The sequence below is a fragment of the Odontesthes bonariensis genome, chromosome 5, assembly GCF_027942865.1.
Source record: "Odontesthes bonariensis isolate fOdoBon6 chromosome 5, fOdoBon6.hap1, whole genome shotgun sequence".
Taxonomy (NCBI): Eukaryota; Metazoa; Chordata; class Actinopteri; order Atheriniformes; family Atherinopsidae; genus Odontesthes; species Odontesthes bonariensis.
In genome coordinates this window covers 39,125,914-39,143,187 of record NC_134510.1, presented here as the reverse complement: position 1 = coordinate 39,143,187, position 17,274 = coordinate 39,125,914, and the positions used below count along the sequence as shown (strand labels likewise).

Below are 17,274 nucleotides of genomic sequence, written 5' to 3'. Positions count from 1 at the left end.
CACTTTACATTTACAATAAAATCTCAAAGTGCTACAGTGGGATAAAAGACAGATATTAGGTTCAAAAGCAGGGACAGTAAAATGCAAATAAAATACACAAATAAAAGTAGTGAGTCCTTTAAATGCTAAAACGAAATAAATACAGGACAGAGCATTCAAAGGGAGATCATTAAAAACATTGGGTAAAAAGAAAGGTTTTCAGGCCTGTTTTAAAGTGTTCCACAGTCTGTGGAGCCCTCAGATGTGGAGGCAGAGCGTTCCACAGCCGAGGGGCAGCGCAGGAAAAGGCCCGGTCTCCCATGGTGCGGAAGCCAGTTCTGGGAGTGTGAAGAAGGTTGGTGTTGGAGGAACGGAGAGAGCGTGAAGGACAGTGAAGGGTGAGAAGGTATTTTAAGTAAGATGGAGCATTACCATGCAGGCAGTGGAAGGTGAGCAGAGAGATTTTGTAAGTGATCCGGGCAGAAACAGGAAGCCAGTGAAGAGATTGGAGAACAGGGGTGATATGTTCATGTTTACGCACTCTCATCAGGATCCTGGCAGCACAGTTCTGAACATACTGTAATCTTTGTATGTTCTTGCCAGGAATCCCAACGAGAAGTGCGTTGCAACAGTCAAGTCTGGAGGAGACAAAAGCATGGACGAGCCTCTCTGCATCAGAAAGAGAGAGTAAGGGCCGAAGTTTTGCAATATTTCGGAGGTGAAAGAATGAAATTTTGCAGATATGCTTAATATGGCTTTCAAAGGTGAGCTGTGGATCAAAAATAACACCAAGATTGGTGACCATACTGGAAAGAGAAATGTTCTGGCCAGAGAAGGTAATGTTGAGAATTTTTTGTTGTTGAATTTGATGTAAGGTACCAATTTGAATCATTTCAGTTTTTGAACTGTTAAGATGGAGAAAATTTTGCCGCATCCATGCCTTTATCTCCTCCAGACCAGCTGTAAGTGTGGAGAGAGAGGATAATTGGCAAGGTGAGGGGGCTGGCAATGATGAAGATGGAATGGGTTGGATCTCAGGTACATTGCTACCTAAATTAAGGTAAAGCTGAGTATCATCAGCATAGCAAGCTGCTGTAGGCGGTGGAGAAGGATGTGGTGATCTACAGTGTCAAAGGCTGCTGACAAATCAAGAAGGATGAGAAGTGAAGAAGAGCCACGATCAGCAGTCATCAACAGGTCATTTGTGACCCGGACCAAAGCTGTTTCAGTACTATGGGCAGCACGGAAACCAGATTGAAATTTGTCCAGAATTCTATTGTCATGGAGGTGCTCTTGAATGTAAACTGAGACTAATTTCTCCAGAACCTTAGCGAGAAAGGGAAGGTTGGAGATGGGTCTGTAATTTGCTAAGTCCTGGGGGTCCAGGGTAGGTTTTTTAAGGAGGGGTTTGATTATGGCAGATTTCAAAGTGGGGGGAATGTGACCAGATTGAAGGGATGTATTTACTATGGTAGTGATGAGGGGACTGAGAGAGGCAATATGGGCCTTAACCAGGGCTGTTGGGAAGGGGTCAAGGGCACATGTAGAGGGTTTCATGGCCCTGACAGTGGCCTCAACTTCCTTCACACAGACCTCTGGAAACGAGCAAAAGGGGGGAGAGCTCCTGAGCCGTAAATTGGTAGTAGGGCTAAGTGCTGGGGGGAGAGTGGTGAGGGCTGATCTGATTGTCTGGATCTTATTATGGAAAAAAAAAATAAATTTATCACATAGGTCATTAGTAGGGTCAATGATAGAAGCTGTTCGTGGCTGAAGGAGTTGAGCGATGGAGGAAAAGAGTACTTTGGAGTTACCAGGGTTATCTGAGACAACAGATGAATAAAATAGTGATCGGGATTTCTTGAGAGACCTTGCATACATTGTGCGGTGCTCCTGATAAGCTAGTTTGTGAACTAGCAGACCAGAGGCTAAAAAGCGTCTCTCGAGCACTCGACCAGCTGTCTTCATTTTCCTCAGCTCAGGGGTAAACCAGGGGGCTGAGCGTGAAAAGGTAACTGTTCTCTCTCTAACAGGAGCATGATGGTCCAAGATGTTAGCGAGGCTGGTGTTATAAAAGTCAACTGCATTAATGGATACTGGAAGGGAGACAGGAATATGAATATTAAGGTCAGTAGCTAGAAGTTCAGAGTTGATCTTTTTCAGATTTCTAAAAGAAATCTTCCGCTTTGGATTAGTGGCACGGTCCAGAAAGGGAAGCTCCAAATAAATAACTTTGTGATCAGAGACTCCCATGTCATAAACAGAGAGATGTTGCACAGTTAAGGAGTTTGTGATGACAACATCCAGAGTGTGTCCACGAGAGTGTGTTGGCAATTTGACATGTTGTTCCAAGTTCAAACAGTCCAGAAGATGAAGGAATTCAGCTGCTTGATGATTGTTGGGAGTATCAACATGGATGTTGAGATCTCCAAGTATGAGTGTGTTGGAATTTGTGGAACAGAACATTGACAGAGTCTCAAACATCTCAGAGAAAAAGGAGGAATGAGGTTTGGGGGGCCTGTAGATGAGGAGCACTGTCATTGAATATGGTGGTTTGGAGCAGAAAGCCAAGCACTCGAAGGAGGACAGCTCAGGCAGAGTCACTGGAGAAAAGTCAAAATGATCTTTAAAAATGACAGCTAAGCCGCCACCACGACCTGAGCTCCGTGTTCTCTGGAGATATTTATGTCCAGGAGGACAAGCCTTATTGAGACTAAAAAAGCTGTTTGGCTGATGCCAGGTCTCTGTAAGGCACATGATATCCAGATCCTTATCCTGGATGTGCTCTTGGATGAGGCATGCTTTATTGGACAAGGATTGCACATTGAAGAGTTCGATTTTAAGACGAGACTCAGACATGTGTCTTCCAATAGGCCTGAGAAGTTTAAAGTCCACTCCGCGTTTATTATCCGGCGCCCAGAGAGAAGTAGGATCAGCTGTAGTCGCGTGAGGACTACAAGTCCGAAGGGCCGCAGCGCTCTGATGACGTCGACGCCGTGCGCCAGAGCGCCCAGCTGACCAGATGACCGGCACGGATGATCCAGTCCGATGGAGAATAAACTTTCTCCGGGAGCTTCTGTGAACATAGCGAGGTCGTTGTAACAGGCCCAGCCATTTGATGATGGAGATGTCCAGGGGACCGTCAGATTCGTTGCCGTTATTGAGGCTCAACAACTCCACGGCCGAATAGCTTAGCATCATGCTAGCCGAGGAGGGAGATTCAGCGTCACACAGTGGCACCTTGGATGTTGAAGTATAATGTCCCCCTGAACGGTTAAACCAATAACCAGGAACGCAGCGAGGTTCAAAGACAGCAGAATGTGTATCGCACACAATAAAAAACAAAACGCTGTCATTTAGGCGGAGAAGCGGCGGACATATCACGCCAGCGTCCTCTCCCTGTTGCCAAGCCAAGCCATAAATGCAATGTCGCATGGGTTTTATCGTGGTTTCCACACGCAAATATGAAACCAATATTTATTAGGACACCTGTGTGGTTTGGAAATCCGGTTCCTTTGGATCGAAAATGTGGAAATATAGAAATGACCATTCTAACTCTATATCTTTTTGGGGATCAGACACACCCGATGGCTGATAGTTACTGGGTGTGTGGAGATGATGTTTTGTTAAATGTGTTACCCAACAGGTGGATAGGTCTTTGTGCACTTGTGAGTATGAAGACATCGATTGTGTTAGTGTATGACAAGGTAAACAAGATGCTAGGATTGGATGTGGAAGAAGGCAGAGTTAAAAGATATAGTGGTGACTACATCATGGATAAGCACGTTTACTTGGATGCAATAGGGCAGACGAGAGGGATTCCTTGTGAGTTCAAAGCACGCAGTGAGATCGCAGCTGGATTTGAGTCTATTTTGCCGTGGATCACAATTAACAAAATGTGGAGTGGATTAACTACCAACAGAGAATCCTTAACTACACGAGTGAAGGGCTTGCAGCCTTTGGAGAACAACTACATGAGACAAGTAGGATGGCTTGGCAGAACAAGCTTTAGATTGGATACTAGCAGGAAACAGTGGTGTTAGCCATATGGTTGGGGAAAATGTTGTACATTTATACCCGGGAACACTGCAGCTGATGGGACATTTACAACGGCCATGAAGAAGATCAGAGAACTGAAAGAGGAGCTGAAGAGTGATGCTGGTTGGAGTGAATGGTGGTGGACTGGTCTGGATGGGATTTTGGGATAAGGGGGAGCGATGACAGTTAAGGCGGGATTAGCTATATTGTCAATATTTATGATGGTCTCCCTATTGGGGTGTTGCATTATACCCATTCTGAGAAGGTGTTTGCTGCAAGTGATGTTCAAACGAAGTGTGGAACAAACCAGGAGGCAGATGACCTTGCGAGACCAGGTCTGAGGACCAACGCATGGAAGAACGGGTCAACGAATGAAGCTTATCAACGGACGGTTCACAAGATTCTTTCCTCGGGTGTGGAACCAAGTATAGCCTGACAGGGAGGGGCGATGGTAAATATCTCTTTTTGGGAGCGACGTACTGGCGACCTCTCCTCCCAGAGGTAGCTTAGCAGTTCCAGACCCAGCCGGACGGATGTTCGGCCAGAAGCAGACGACTCCAGGGTACGGGAGATGGGACGGGACTGGAAGAGCTGCATTACATTGCATTTTATTACTATTATTGTTGTGATAATTCATAATTTTCTGTATTGTACTTGGTACAAAACTGTGATTAATTCATTTGATGATGGTAGTGTATTCATTCTATGTTTATTATCAATCAGCACTAATCACTAATATGTCCATTGCCAGTTGTGTCGGTCAACTGTTCGGAGTGCGACCTTTGGTAAAGTGGTCGGTCGCCAAGTGGGGTGGGGCCGTAGGAGAGTTTTCCCAAGAATAAGAACGTGAGTTACGAAAGTAGCAGCCAGTGGGTTTTTCGCTCCTATGCACTGCGAACAGTGGACAAGTGTGATGGCAATGTTAAAAATTTGTATTATTGTTGAATTCAGTATCATTTAATGTGATTTGGGTACATATATAGATTCCTTTTCATTTATTCAATATGTTCCCTTTGACTTAGAATGTAGAATTATTAGAATAATTTAGTGTTGATTATGTTAATTAATTATTAATGAATTATGTGGGATGATTTTCTTTTATTTTAGATTATTTCTTTATTAAATCACTGATAAGTGATTTCAGGGGGGATTATGTGGGAGAGAAATGTCATGACATGGCCTAATTACATCGTGTGCTTTGTTGACTGGTTCATATGAATATTGTTTATAGTTAGAATGAGCTTGTTTACGATAATGGCAAAAGCCAGGCGCCTCCAGAGAAGATTGGGCTTGGCCACGTACGCATTGTATGATCCAGAACGGTATAAAAGGTTGTCACAAAATGAGGTCAGAGGGAACTTACGGACATTCTGTATGCACATGTTTTTGTGACGGTTTGTTCAAATAAACTTCCCCCGATGAGAGGCTGACCGACGCGGATTCGACTCCTTTTCTCCACAACACTCACACTCTGGTTTTGGGTCACCCATAGCTCACCAAACATAATCCGCACATTGACTGGCCTTCGGGCAAAATTTTGGGATGGGGAGGAGATTGTGAGAGAAGATGCTTGCAGACCAAGTCTGTAAAACCGACACACACCACTGTAAAAAATATTTCTGTTCCTGTCACAGAGTTCCAGCTTCTTGACTTGACCTCAATCCCCACCTGCTACCACCATCTTGGGGAAGTCTTCAGCAAAGACAAGGCCACGTCTCTTCCCCTACATCGGCCTTACGACTGCGCCATCGACCTCATTCCTGGGGCAACTATTCCCAAGGGGCGACTATATTCACTATCACGACCAGAACAACAATCCATGAAGGATTATATTGAGTCTTCACTCAAGGCAGGACTCATCCACCCATCTTCATCTCCTGCTGGGGCAGGTTTTTTCTTCGTGCATAAAAAAGACGGCTCACTAAGACCCTGCATTGACTACAGCCCACTCAATGACATTACCATAAAAAAACGTTACCCACTTCCTCTGTCATCTGTGTTTGATCAACTCCAACAGGCTGCCGTCTTCACAAAACTGGACTTACGCAACGCTTACCACCTCGTCCGTATTAGAGAGGGGGACGAGTGGAAGACTGGTTTTAACACCCCTAGTGGCCACTATGAATACCTCGTGATGCCTTTCGGCCTCACCAACGCCCCTGCTGTTTTCCAGGCCATGATAAACTACGTCCTTAGAGACTTTCTTGATCGTTTTGTTTATGTTTATTTAGACGATATTCTGATTTATTCACCTGATCTAGACACGCACAAATCCCATGTTAACCAAGTTCTGAAACGTTTACTTGATAACCACCTTTATGTAAAAGCAGAAAAAAGTGAATTTCATGTAACCATCACCACCTTTCTAGGTTTTATTATTTCTCCCGGTAAGGTGAAGATGGATCCCGCCAAGATCAGTGCTGTGGCCGAGTGGCCTACTCCTGAAAACTGCAAGAAGGTGCAACAATTTCTGGGATTCGCAAATTTCTATAGGCGGTTCATCAGGGGCTTCAGCACCATCGCCGCTCCGCTTCATGCCCTCACCTCACCGTTGGTTCCATTCCACTGGGGGCCGAAACAAGAAGAAGCGTTCCAGCGCCTAAAACAGCTCATCACTTCCGCACCCATCCTCACCTTGCCTGACCCGCAGCGCCAGTTCGTGGTGGAGGTGGACGCTTCCAGTGAGGGCATCGGGGGAGTCCTCTCCCAAAGGGCCGAATCTGACGGTAAGATGCACCCGTGCGCTTTCCTCTCCCGGCGCCTGAGCTCGGCGGAGAGGAACTACGACGTGGGGAACCGGGAGCTGCTGGCTGTCAGGGTCGCCTTGGAGGAGTGGAGACACTGGTTGGAGGGGACAGTCCATCCTTTTAGGAAAGCCAAAAGGCTTAACTCTCGCCAGGCCAGGTGGACTCTGTTTTTTAACCGTTTTCGTTTCACGTTGTCTTACAGGCCAGGGTCCCGGAATGTTAAGCCAGACGCCCTGTCCCGCGTTTACGACCCTGCGCCTGCTGCCAAGGAACCTGAACCCATCCTTCCACTGAACTGTGTGGTTGGAGCGGTAACTTGGCAGATAGAAAAGGAGGTGAAAGAACCTAACGGTGAGACCCCTCCACCTAGTGGTTGCCCAGAGAAATGTTTATTTGTCCCGGCTAATCTGCATCCACAGGTGATTCATTGGGCCCACACCTCGCTGCTCACCTGCCATCCGGGCGTCCGGAGAACTATGTTCGCCATCTCCCAGTGGTTCTGGTGGCCCGCCATGGAGCCGGAGGTCCGGGAGTACATCGAGGTTTGTTCGGTCTGCGCCCGTAATAAAACATCCTCCGGGGCACGCAGGGGGCTGCTGCACCCGCTACCGATTCCCTCCAGACCGTGGTCGAACATCTCTCTGGATTTCGTCACGGGGCTCCCGGTCTCTGAAGGTAACACCACAGTACTGACCATGGTGGACCGTTTTTCTAAAATGACGCATTTTATAGCCTTGCCTAAGTTACATGTTGCTGGCATGTTGTGGGCTTAAGTCATGACCATTGATTCATCTATGTAGGCTATATCCTTCTGTGCTGTGTTGACTGTTTTGGCAATTTGCGCACTTCTGTGCTGGCATATTTTGGACTTGGGTTATTAGTGTTGTTGGCTATTTGGACATTTAAAGTAAAATCATCCTGGCAACGTGATGTGCATCCGCATTCTCTCTCTCTCTCTCTCATATACACACGCGCGCGCTCAGCTCTGATAAAACAGCAAGCATATTCCCATACATTCCTCTGACCAAGCACCACAGAACGTGCACTTCTCTGTGTTCAGTGTTTCTCATAGTGCTTTAGTACTGGTACAAGCAAGCAGCTTCAGTTGCGTAACCACCGACCACCGAGGTACCTTTCTTGTGCATTTTATTCTGCGCTGTTCTGTGCTGGCTGACATGACTGATGGCATTACGTGCGTGTCTGTGTATACTGTGCAGAGCCTCGGCTATGCATCATGTCCGACCTAAAATTTTGGTGACCCCCTCTTGGGATTGTGGCCCCCCCTTGTTCAAACACGTTCTGCGGTCTATGTAATTTGCCATGGTGGCTATGAAGTCTCCGTGTGCAGCGTTAGCATTAGGTTAGCCAAGCAAAGGTTAAGCTAGTTATTTGCTTTTTTTTTTTTTTTTTTAGCAACTCCTGAAAATAACATTCTGTATATGCTCAGTGTCAAATGTAGTTGATGGAAAGGTGGTAGTGAGAGGCTCGATGAGGAGGAATGAGGAGCCCCACAGACTACAGGTTTCTGCTTAGTTATAGGGCCCGTCCGAGGGGGGCGGGTTTCCCATGGGCGGGCATAATCCCAAGTGGGCAACGCCTTTTTTCAGTTTGACGTAGAATGTACAGGCTTTTTCTGATTCGCTCGTGGCTCTGCATTGTTTATGTAAATTCGGGAACACAGCCTGTGGAGGTGACGCAACACTTGGAAGCCTAGTATGTGTATGTAACTAGGGGTGACCCTCCCTTTTTCAGAAGGAGCGAGTAAAACCGTTTTTTAGTGGAAGTTGGCCTTTAATCAAGAATCTTCTGATCTGCTTCTGAAGAGTGCAGACGTGTCTCTGCTTCCTCCTGCTGCTTATTGCTTTATTTGCTTTTAAATCATTTTACTTATTTCCACAAGTCATGGATATAATTTTATTCTTTTTCTTTTAAGTGAACCAAGACATTTTTATCAGAAAGTCATCTGGAAACTATTGTGTGGAAATTCCGTTGCAGCTTCCTGCTTTTGGAGGAGGTCAGCTAACTGAAGCTAATTAGCAGCAAGATGCCTCCCTTTTCCACTGACGATTACCACAAGCTACTTCAGAAGATAGCAATACTGGAAACAAAAATTAATTGGCTTGAAGTGAACGTGGAGATAAATGGACAATATGGGAATGAAACTACTCTGCCAGTATCCCAAAACACTGAAAGGGAGCAGGCTAACAGGAAGCTAACTGGCACCACCGAGACACGGTTACATGTTGCCATTCCGACATTGACGTTCAATTGTCGGAATGGTGACATTTTTTTAAGAAATGAAACGTCCCGTCATTCCGAATTTAATTTTTTCTTTTGTCGGAATGGCGGTATGATTTTTTCTTTTCAACATACCACCATTCCGACACGCGATTTCAGCACCACACGCGTGGACAGCTCGCCATGCAATAATAAGGCTGCACCAGCTACAAATGCCCGAGAGAGAGACATTCCAACACGCAAGTCAAGCAAGACTGATCGCACCCACTCAGAAATTTACTGATGATGAGGGCTGACGAGGGGCTCGTTGTGTAGCCAATATTTCATTTGGCAGTGTAAAACGGATGCTATTTGTTTTTGTGACAATTGCCTCAATTTATTTTACCTAAAACCACTGAGAATGCTGTCAAAGTGAAGCCTCACAACAGCTGGTAGGCTAGATCTTTATCAGGACAATGGACACTTGGGTTCACTGGCAGATAAAATGTCTTAAATTTCGCCGATTTTCGAAGAGTGGCATTAAATTTCATCTGGGCGGAATGAAAGAAAGATATGTCTGGAGAGAGCTTTTGTGTGTGCGCCAGTACTTCCGGTGAAAACTTCCGGTGATTTGACAGCTAGGGCGTCAGGTTAGGGCCAGTGGCCGTAAACAAAGGTTATAGCCGAGAAGAAAGATGATAATATAACGTAGCTAAAAAGACTAGCTTTCTTCAGTAATGCTTACCGATTTAGCAAGCCTAGCTGCCTCGTTGCTAATGCTAGCCGCCGTAACGTTACCAACCATACCCGACGTCAAGGAGTTGGCTGAGCAGGTTATGAGGGCTGGCAGAGTTAACTTCATAATGGGTGAGTGCAGGTTTCATTCACTTGTTTTCATTCTTTCACAGGATTGATTCACCTCATTGGTTTATCCGATTGCTGGCCACCGAGCCATTATGTGTCTGGGTTTGTGTAGGTTACTGATCATGGTTGTTAGCGGTCGATATAGTCAGGTTGTGTGATGTGTGTGTTTTTTTTCTATGGGTACATGCCATTGACTGAGCGGTCTGTGCTCATTTTTTATTTTTATTTAATTAGATTGGAGATACTAATTAATACTGGGGGGGGTAATCCCGGGGAAAATTGCCAGGGCCGATTTTTTTTTCCCAGTCCGACCCTGACAGCTCCCAACAAGTGTCGGAATGGTGGTATCAAAGTGTCTGAATGGTGGTACCAAACTGTCGGTATGGCGGGATGTCGCAGTGGCGTCATGTCTGAGTGACGGGATGTCAGAATGCCGGTTGCATACCCCGAGACACGGCAGGAGCCTGGTGTAAATGGAAAATATTCAACCAGTCATCCCTGGAACTCCCTTGGTGCTAAGCCAAAACACTACAAATCGCCTCCCTCAGATGAGGGAAGACGGTTATCAGGCAGAATCCAACACCTGGAGACCCACAATGACTCAGAGTGGCCTGCACTATCACACAGGAATGTCTCTACCCCGATACCAAAGAAAAAGCAACGATGGACCGAGACCACCACCAAAACCAGGAGCAAATTGCCACAAGACACAGGAATTCTGCTAGAGAACAGATTTGCTCCACTTTCTCAAAATCCTGACTCTCCAAAAGAACGCTCATCTTCCAAGACCAGAGAAAGGTATGAGGCTAAATTATATGCTAAAAGGCCACAGAAAGAGCTAACCACTGGGCCTCAAACTCTGATAGTGGGTGACGGAGCTGTGAATGAGATAAAACGTTTTTGCAGCAAGAAAAAGACCAAAATACTCTGTTTTAGTAACGACATGGTGTCTGATATCTCAAAGAAGATCCTGGACATTGTTGCTGAGCATCCGACACTGAAATCTCTCATCATACACACAGGAGCCCTTGATGTTGTGAAGCAACAATCGGAGGTATTAAAACAAGACTTTATGGACCTGGTAAACAAAGTTCGATGCACAAGTACAGAGGTGTTTTTCAGTGGACCTCTACCAACAGTTTGGAAAGGAGATGAGAGATTCAGCAGACTGATGATGCTAAACAGATGGCTCAAAGACATGTGTGCTGCTCATTCAATGAACTTTATTGACAATTTCAACATCTTTTGGGGACGCAGGCACCTCTTTAAGGCAGATGGATTTCACCTTAACAAGTCAGGAGTACAGTTGCTAAGCTCCAACATGTTTTACTCTCTGCGTCACACATCAGCAGCCCCTTATCAAGGACGAGACAGGACAAAATGATCCAAAACGACAGATAGGACAATGCTCTGGTGAGGGCGCTGAGACAAGGACTGACCATGGAGGACAGCAGATCCAGAAAGAACCTGCAACGTCATCATCCTCACCCCAAGATAAGGAGTCTTCACCAGCCCCAACAGCCCAACAGGCGGAGTCTCCCCCAGCCGCAGTCTGGACTCCTCACTTCTGGATTTCCCGGACAGGATGAAGAGCTTTCTCAATATTGGAATACAATTGACACCACGCCAAAATCCCATATTCTTCCCCCTAACATCCCACCTCATCCAGCCCCTCCCATTCCACCACGTCCATTATGTTGGAAACAACCCTCAAACAGAAGTGACCAAGCCCCCCCACCTCCTCTGAATCATCATATCTGTGAGTCTGACTGATATGTGCCGGGTCCAGGCTGTAATACTGATATCAAGAATGCTCTTCCCCAGATAAAGTCAGGGCCCTATGGAGTTCAGACAGCCTTTTCAATCCCTGTGATGACAGGTAACAGAAAAGTGGTCAAACTGGTGAGAAATAAAAAAGGTTCAGTTAAATCTACCAATCTATTGAATATAGTGTGTCAACCCCGAAACACACCAGTATCACCTGTTGTCTCCACGAGATTAGCCCTACTCAATATCAGATCACTAGCCAACAAATCCCTCTTAGTAAATGACATGATCATGACCTATAATCTAGACTTTTTATTTCTTAGTGAAACATGGCTGACTGAATGTAGCTGTGATACCATTCTCAATGAGGCAGCACCAACAAATTTCAGTTTTATCAATAAGTGTCGAAGTGGTAAGAAGGGCGGGGGAGTTGCCGTCATTTTTAAATTAGTCTTTCAGTGCAAAGAAATTTTACTTGGTGATTTTAGCTCTTTTGAATATCTCTGTTTTTTAGTAAAAGGGGATCCAAAAGTTATCTTCCTAATCATTTATAGACCACCAAGATACCCAGGAACTTTCTTTGATGAGTTTGCTGAACTGCTGTCAGTTATCTGCACTGACTATAACTTTTTTATCATAACAGGGGATTTTAACATTCACATGGACAATAACATGGACACTAATGCCAAAGAGCTCTGCTCTCTACTTGACACTTTTGGCCTCCTTCAACATGTGAATGGACCCACACATACTCGAGGCCACACACTGGATCTGGTTATCTCTAAAGGTGTTGACATTTCTTCTGTTGATATCAAGGACTTGGCGCTCTCTGATCATTTCTGTGTGTTCTCTGACTTACAGTTAACTCCAAACATTCAGTTAACCCGTGTGTCTGTTAGAAAAAGGTACATAAATGAGAATACCAGTGCTAAGTTTATGGAAGTTATAGCTATGTCATCAACTGCGAGTGCAGAGACAGTTGATAAACTCTTAGATAACTTTAACTTGAAAATCTCAAATGTCATGGATACTGTCGCACCTGTTAAAAATAAGATGATCTTGAGCAGAAAGCGAACACCATGGAGAAACACTATGATGGTAAAGGCCTTGAAAACAGAATGCAGGAAAGCAGAGCGTAAATGGCGAAAAACTAAACTTCAAATTCACCATGACCTCTACAAACAAAGTCTTTGTAATTTTAACCACGGGTTACTCCGGGCTAGACAGCAACACTTATCTGAAATGATTAATAAGAACATCAACAACACTCGTGCTCTGTTTGCTATGGTTAATAAGCTGACAACCCCCCCAAAACAGATAGTTTCAGAACTCTGTTCCACAGAAAAATGCAATGAATTTGCTTGTTTTTTCAATGAAAAAATCAAATCTATAAGGCTAAATATCAACATAAATGAGCAAAATAATAAAATGACGCAATCCTTAAAACCACCTAGGAATCAATCAACTATGTCAGAATTCAATACAGTTGACCAAAAAACCATAGAAGAAACAGTCCAGCATCTTAAACCATCGACATCCTGTCTTGACACAATGCCATCTGACTTCTTTAAAACTATTGTAAGCTCTGTCTAAACAGATTTGCAGCAAATAATAAACTGCTCACTTCAATCAGGCACGTTTCCTAAACCCTTAAAAGTAGCTGCCATCAAGCCACTCCTAAAAAAGACAACATTGGAGGCTTCCATTTTAACCAACTACAGACCCATCTCAAATCTTCCTTTTACAGCCAAGATTGTTGAGAAAGTGGTTTTTAATCAACTCAGTAACTTCTTGAACTCCAGTGGACTCCTTGACAAATTTCAGTCAGGCTTCCGACCTCACCACAGTACAGAAACGGCTCTTATTAAAGTGTTAAATGACATAAGGTTGAACACTGACTCAGGCAAGGTGTCAGTTCTGGTCCTGTTGGATCTCAGCGCTGCATTTGACACTGTGGATCACAGTATACTGCTGAACAGGTTGGAAACCTGGGCAGGACTCAGCGGGACAGTCCTAGAATGGTTCAGGTCCTACTTGGAGGAGCGGAGTTATTTTGTGACTATTGGAAGTAATCAATCTGATCGAGTGGCTATGACATGTGGAGTTCCTCAGGGGTCAGTTCTTGGACCCCTTCTGTTCACCCTATACATGCTGCCTTTGGGTCAAATTCTGAAGAACTCTAAAGTCAACTACCACAGCTATGCAGATGACACACAGATATATCTGGCACTGTCTCCAGATGACTGCAGTCCTATAGAGTCATTGTGCGACTGCTTAGAGCAAGTCAAAGAGCGGATGAACCAAAATTTCTTTCAGTTAAATCAAGAAAAAGCTGAGGTCATTGTGTCTGGCAACAAAGAGAAGAGGTTTGCTGTCAGTAAACATCTTGAGTCACTGTCTCTAGAAACTAAAGACCAAGTCCGGAACCTCGGCGTGCTGATAGACTCAGACCTGACCTTCAACTATCATATCAAATCAGTCACCAAATCAGCCTTTTATCAACTTAAGAACATATCCAGAATTAAGGGTTTCATGTCCCAAACAGATCAGGAGAAGCTGATTCATGCTTTCATCTCCAGCAGACTTGACTACTGTAACGGTCTTCTGACTGGACTCCCCCAAAAGAGTCTCAAACAGCTGCAGCTCATTCAGAACGCTGCAGCCCGAGTTTTAACCAGAACACAGAGATCACATCCCATCACCCCAGTTCTCACGTCTTTACATTGGCTCCCGGTCAGATACAGAATAGATTTTAAAGTTCTGCTACTCGTCTACAAATCACAGAATGGTTTAGGTCCAGAACACATGAATGACATGCTAGCAGAGTATAAACCCAGCAGAGCTCTAAGATCTGCTGACTCAGGTCAGATAGTGGAGCCCAGAGTTCTAACTGGACCCGGTGAAGCAGCTTTTAGCTGTTATGCTGCTCACAACTGGAACAAACTACCAGAAGAACTGAAATCAGCCCCAACTGTGAGCACTTTTAAATCCAGGTTAAAAACATTTCTCTTTCGGTGTGCTTATAGTTGAGTTTATATCTTTCTGTTCCCCTCTTCTTTGATTGCTTTTAACTGTGTTTTTAATTTTTATTCTATTTTTTTTCTCTTTAAATTGCTGCTTTATGCTGTTCTTTTAAATGCCTTGTCTTTATGTAAAGCACATTGAGTTGCCTGTGGTATGAAATGCGCTGTATAAATAAAGATGCCTTGCCTTGCCTTGCCTTAAGCGGCTGTCTCTCATTCATGTCTCTACACTGGAAAAAATTAAAGTCTTACCAAGTATATTTGTCTCATTTCTAGTCAAAATATCTCATTACACTTAATATAAGACACAACTGCCTAACAAGCACCATTTCAGCCAGATATAGGGACTTGTTTGAAGACAATACATCTGGAATATCTTGTTAAATGAAAAAGTCTTGAAAACAAATTGTTTTGAGTCACATATCATATGAAACAAGCTTTTTTTGACATATGAAGAGGTTTTTAAGCTAATTTCAAGATCACTTTTAACTCAAAAGTCCTAAACATCACATCTTATGCAAAATCCTTTATTTTCGCAGAAGCTGTTGTCTGATATATCTTTTCACCAGTTTCAACAAAAGCAGATGTTTAGGGTTTAACAGCATGTGTAAATTGGCTGGAAATAAGTCAAAATATCTCATTACACTTAATATAAGACAAAACATGTTCTATTTCAGCCAGATAGGGACTTGTTTTAAGACATCTGGAATATCTTGTTAATTGAAAAAGTCTTGAAAACAAATTGTTTTGAGTCATATTTCACATGAAATAAGCTTTTTTTTTTTTTTACATTTGAAGAGGTTTTTAAGCTAATTTCAAGATCACTTTTATCTCAAAAGTCCTAAATATCACATCTTATTTCAAGAAATCTTGACAAGCCGATTTTCACTCGTTCCATTGGCAGATTTTTTTGCTTATTTCAAGCAAAAACGTCTTTTATTTGTTGTTTTCTTACTTATTTTTGGAGGGGCATTTTTTCCAGTGTACGCTTTCTGCTAACTTTTTTTCCTCTGTATTCCTTCAACTTTGAATGAGTCTGTTTCTAACATAATGTTTCTTGGAGTTGTTTTTTCGATGGAATAACAAAATAAATCTGAAGGAATTTCCTGAAAAGCTGCTAAAGAGAAATGTGAATCAGGCATGTTTCCATGAACTGGTTTCAACCAGGGGTGTCAGATGAAAAAATGCAAAGATGTACATATAGAAATTGTCCTTAGAGCCTTTTCATTAGTAGAGTCTGTTATTGATTTAAAATATCGTTCTATATCTTTAATAAAATGGGGAAAATATGGCCTTTTATTAGCAAATTTCCATTTATGAATAGAAAATTTAGCAAAAAGAATAAGCGAGTTTATTATAAAAAAAAAAAACATTTAGCATCCTTTCTGGGGAAGCTGTAGAAACTATAAAATATGGTCATTAATAAACCTGCTAAACTCCATCCAAAACCTTCGTGTGAAAGGGGCGGAGCCAAAATAGATGCGTCTCTGAGCTCCCTCCAGCAGTAAAACCTCATCTCATCTGTGTTCTTTAGCTCCACTGTGTTCCACACTTCCTCTCGTGGCCTCGTCCTGTTTTTGGTGTGTTTAGGAAGTTAAAACGAGTCATTTTTAAGCTGTGTGTGCAGTTCTCAGACTGAAACTGTCTTCACACCCTCTGCTGTGCATACGTTCCATCTATCAGCACAGACCCGGTTTCAGAAGTCTGATGAGAATCAGGCTCAGACTTGAAGTGCTGAGACTTTCCCCAATTCTTGTGTGGTGGTTTATGGAAAGAGTTCAAACCTGTTAAACTTACCATCATCTGAGGTCCAGAAACCAGATGCTCCAGCTGCAAGAAACATGTAACAAGCTCAACTTCTTCTTGGATAAGCAAGGTGTCAGTTTCTGAATCACTGAATGTCTAAAAGCTGAGATATTAACCGATAAGCAAACATCTGGATCGACTAAAATGTACCATTAAGATGTCGATGGCTTGGTCGTACAGTTTGATCAGACCCCAATTCTGCTGCACAAAGTAAAGATTTAAAAGCTGTTAACTCACCCTCAGCTGACGTAGGGCCACAAGCTGCTCCACCCGATGATCCTGCAGCTGCAAGAAATTTCATGTGTTCTTTGAGAACTGCTTCGTTTGACGGAATAAACCCAAAAGCACATAAAACCCCCATAAAAGCAAGTTAAAACCACCATAAAAGCACATAAAACCCCATAAAAGCAAGTTAAAACCCCATAAAAGAAGGTTAAAACCCTATAAAAGCACATAAAACCGCCCTAAAAGCAAGTTAAACCCCCATAAAAGCAAGTTAAACGCCCATAAAAGCAAGTTAAATCCCCATAAAAGCAAGTTAAACCCCATAAAAGTAAGTTAAAACCCCATAAAAGCAAGTTAAAACCCCATAAAAGTAAGTTAAAACCACCATAAAAGCACATAAAACCCCATAAAAGCAAGTTAAACGCCCATAAAAGAAGGTTAAAACCCTTTAAAAGCACATAAAACCGCCCTAAAAGCAAGTTAAACCCCCATAAAAGCAAGTTAAACGCCCATAAAAGCAAGTTAAATCCCCATAAAAGCAAGTTAAACCCCATAAAAGTAAGTTAAAACCCCATAAAATTAAGTTAAAACCCCATAAAAGTAAGTTAAAA

At 43.4% G+C, this 17,274-nt stretch overlaps 1 protein-coding gene across 1 annotated transcript in view; it reads right to left on the bottom strand.

Moving 5' to 3' along the window:
• Positions 1 to 16,719, bottom strand: part of LOC142380471 (apoptosis-associated speck-like protein containing a CARD) — a 57,935-nt gene extending 41,216 nt beyond the window's left edge. Inside the window, exons 1-2 of the mRNA XM_075466354.1 lie at positions 16,676 to 16,719; positions 16,430 to 16,462 (exon numbers count right to left, since the gene is read on the bottom strand). The gene's annotated coding sequence lies outside the window, so the exon portion shown is untranslated. The remainder of the gene's footprint in view (positions 1 to 16,429; positions 16,463 to 16,675) is intronic.
• Positions 16,720 to 17,274: the final 555 nt, after the last annotated feature.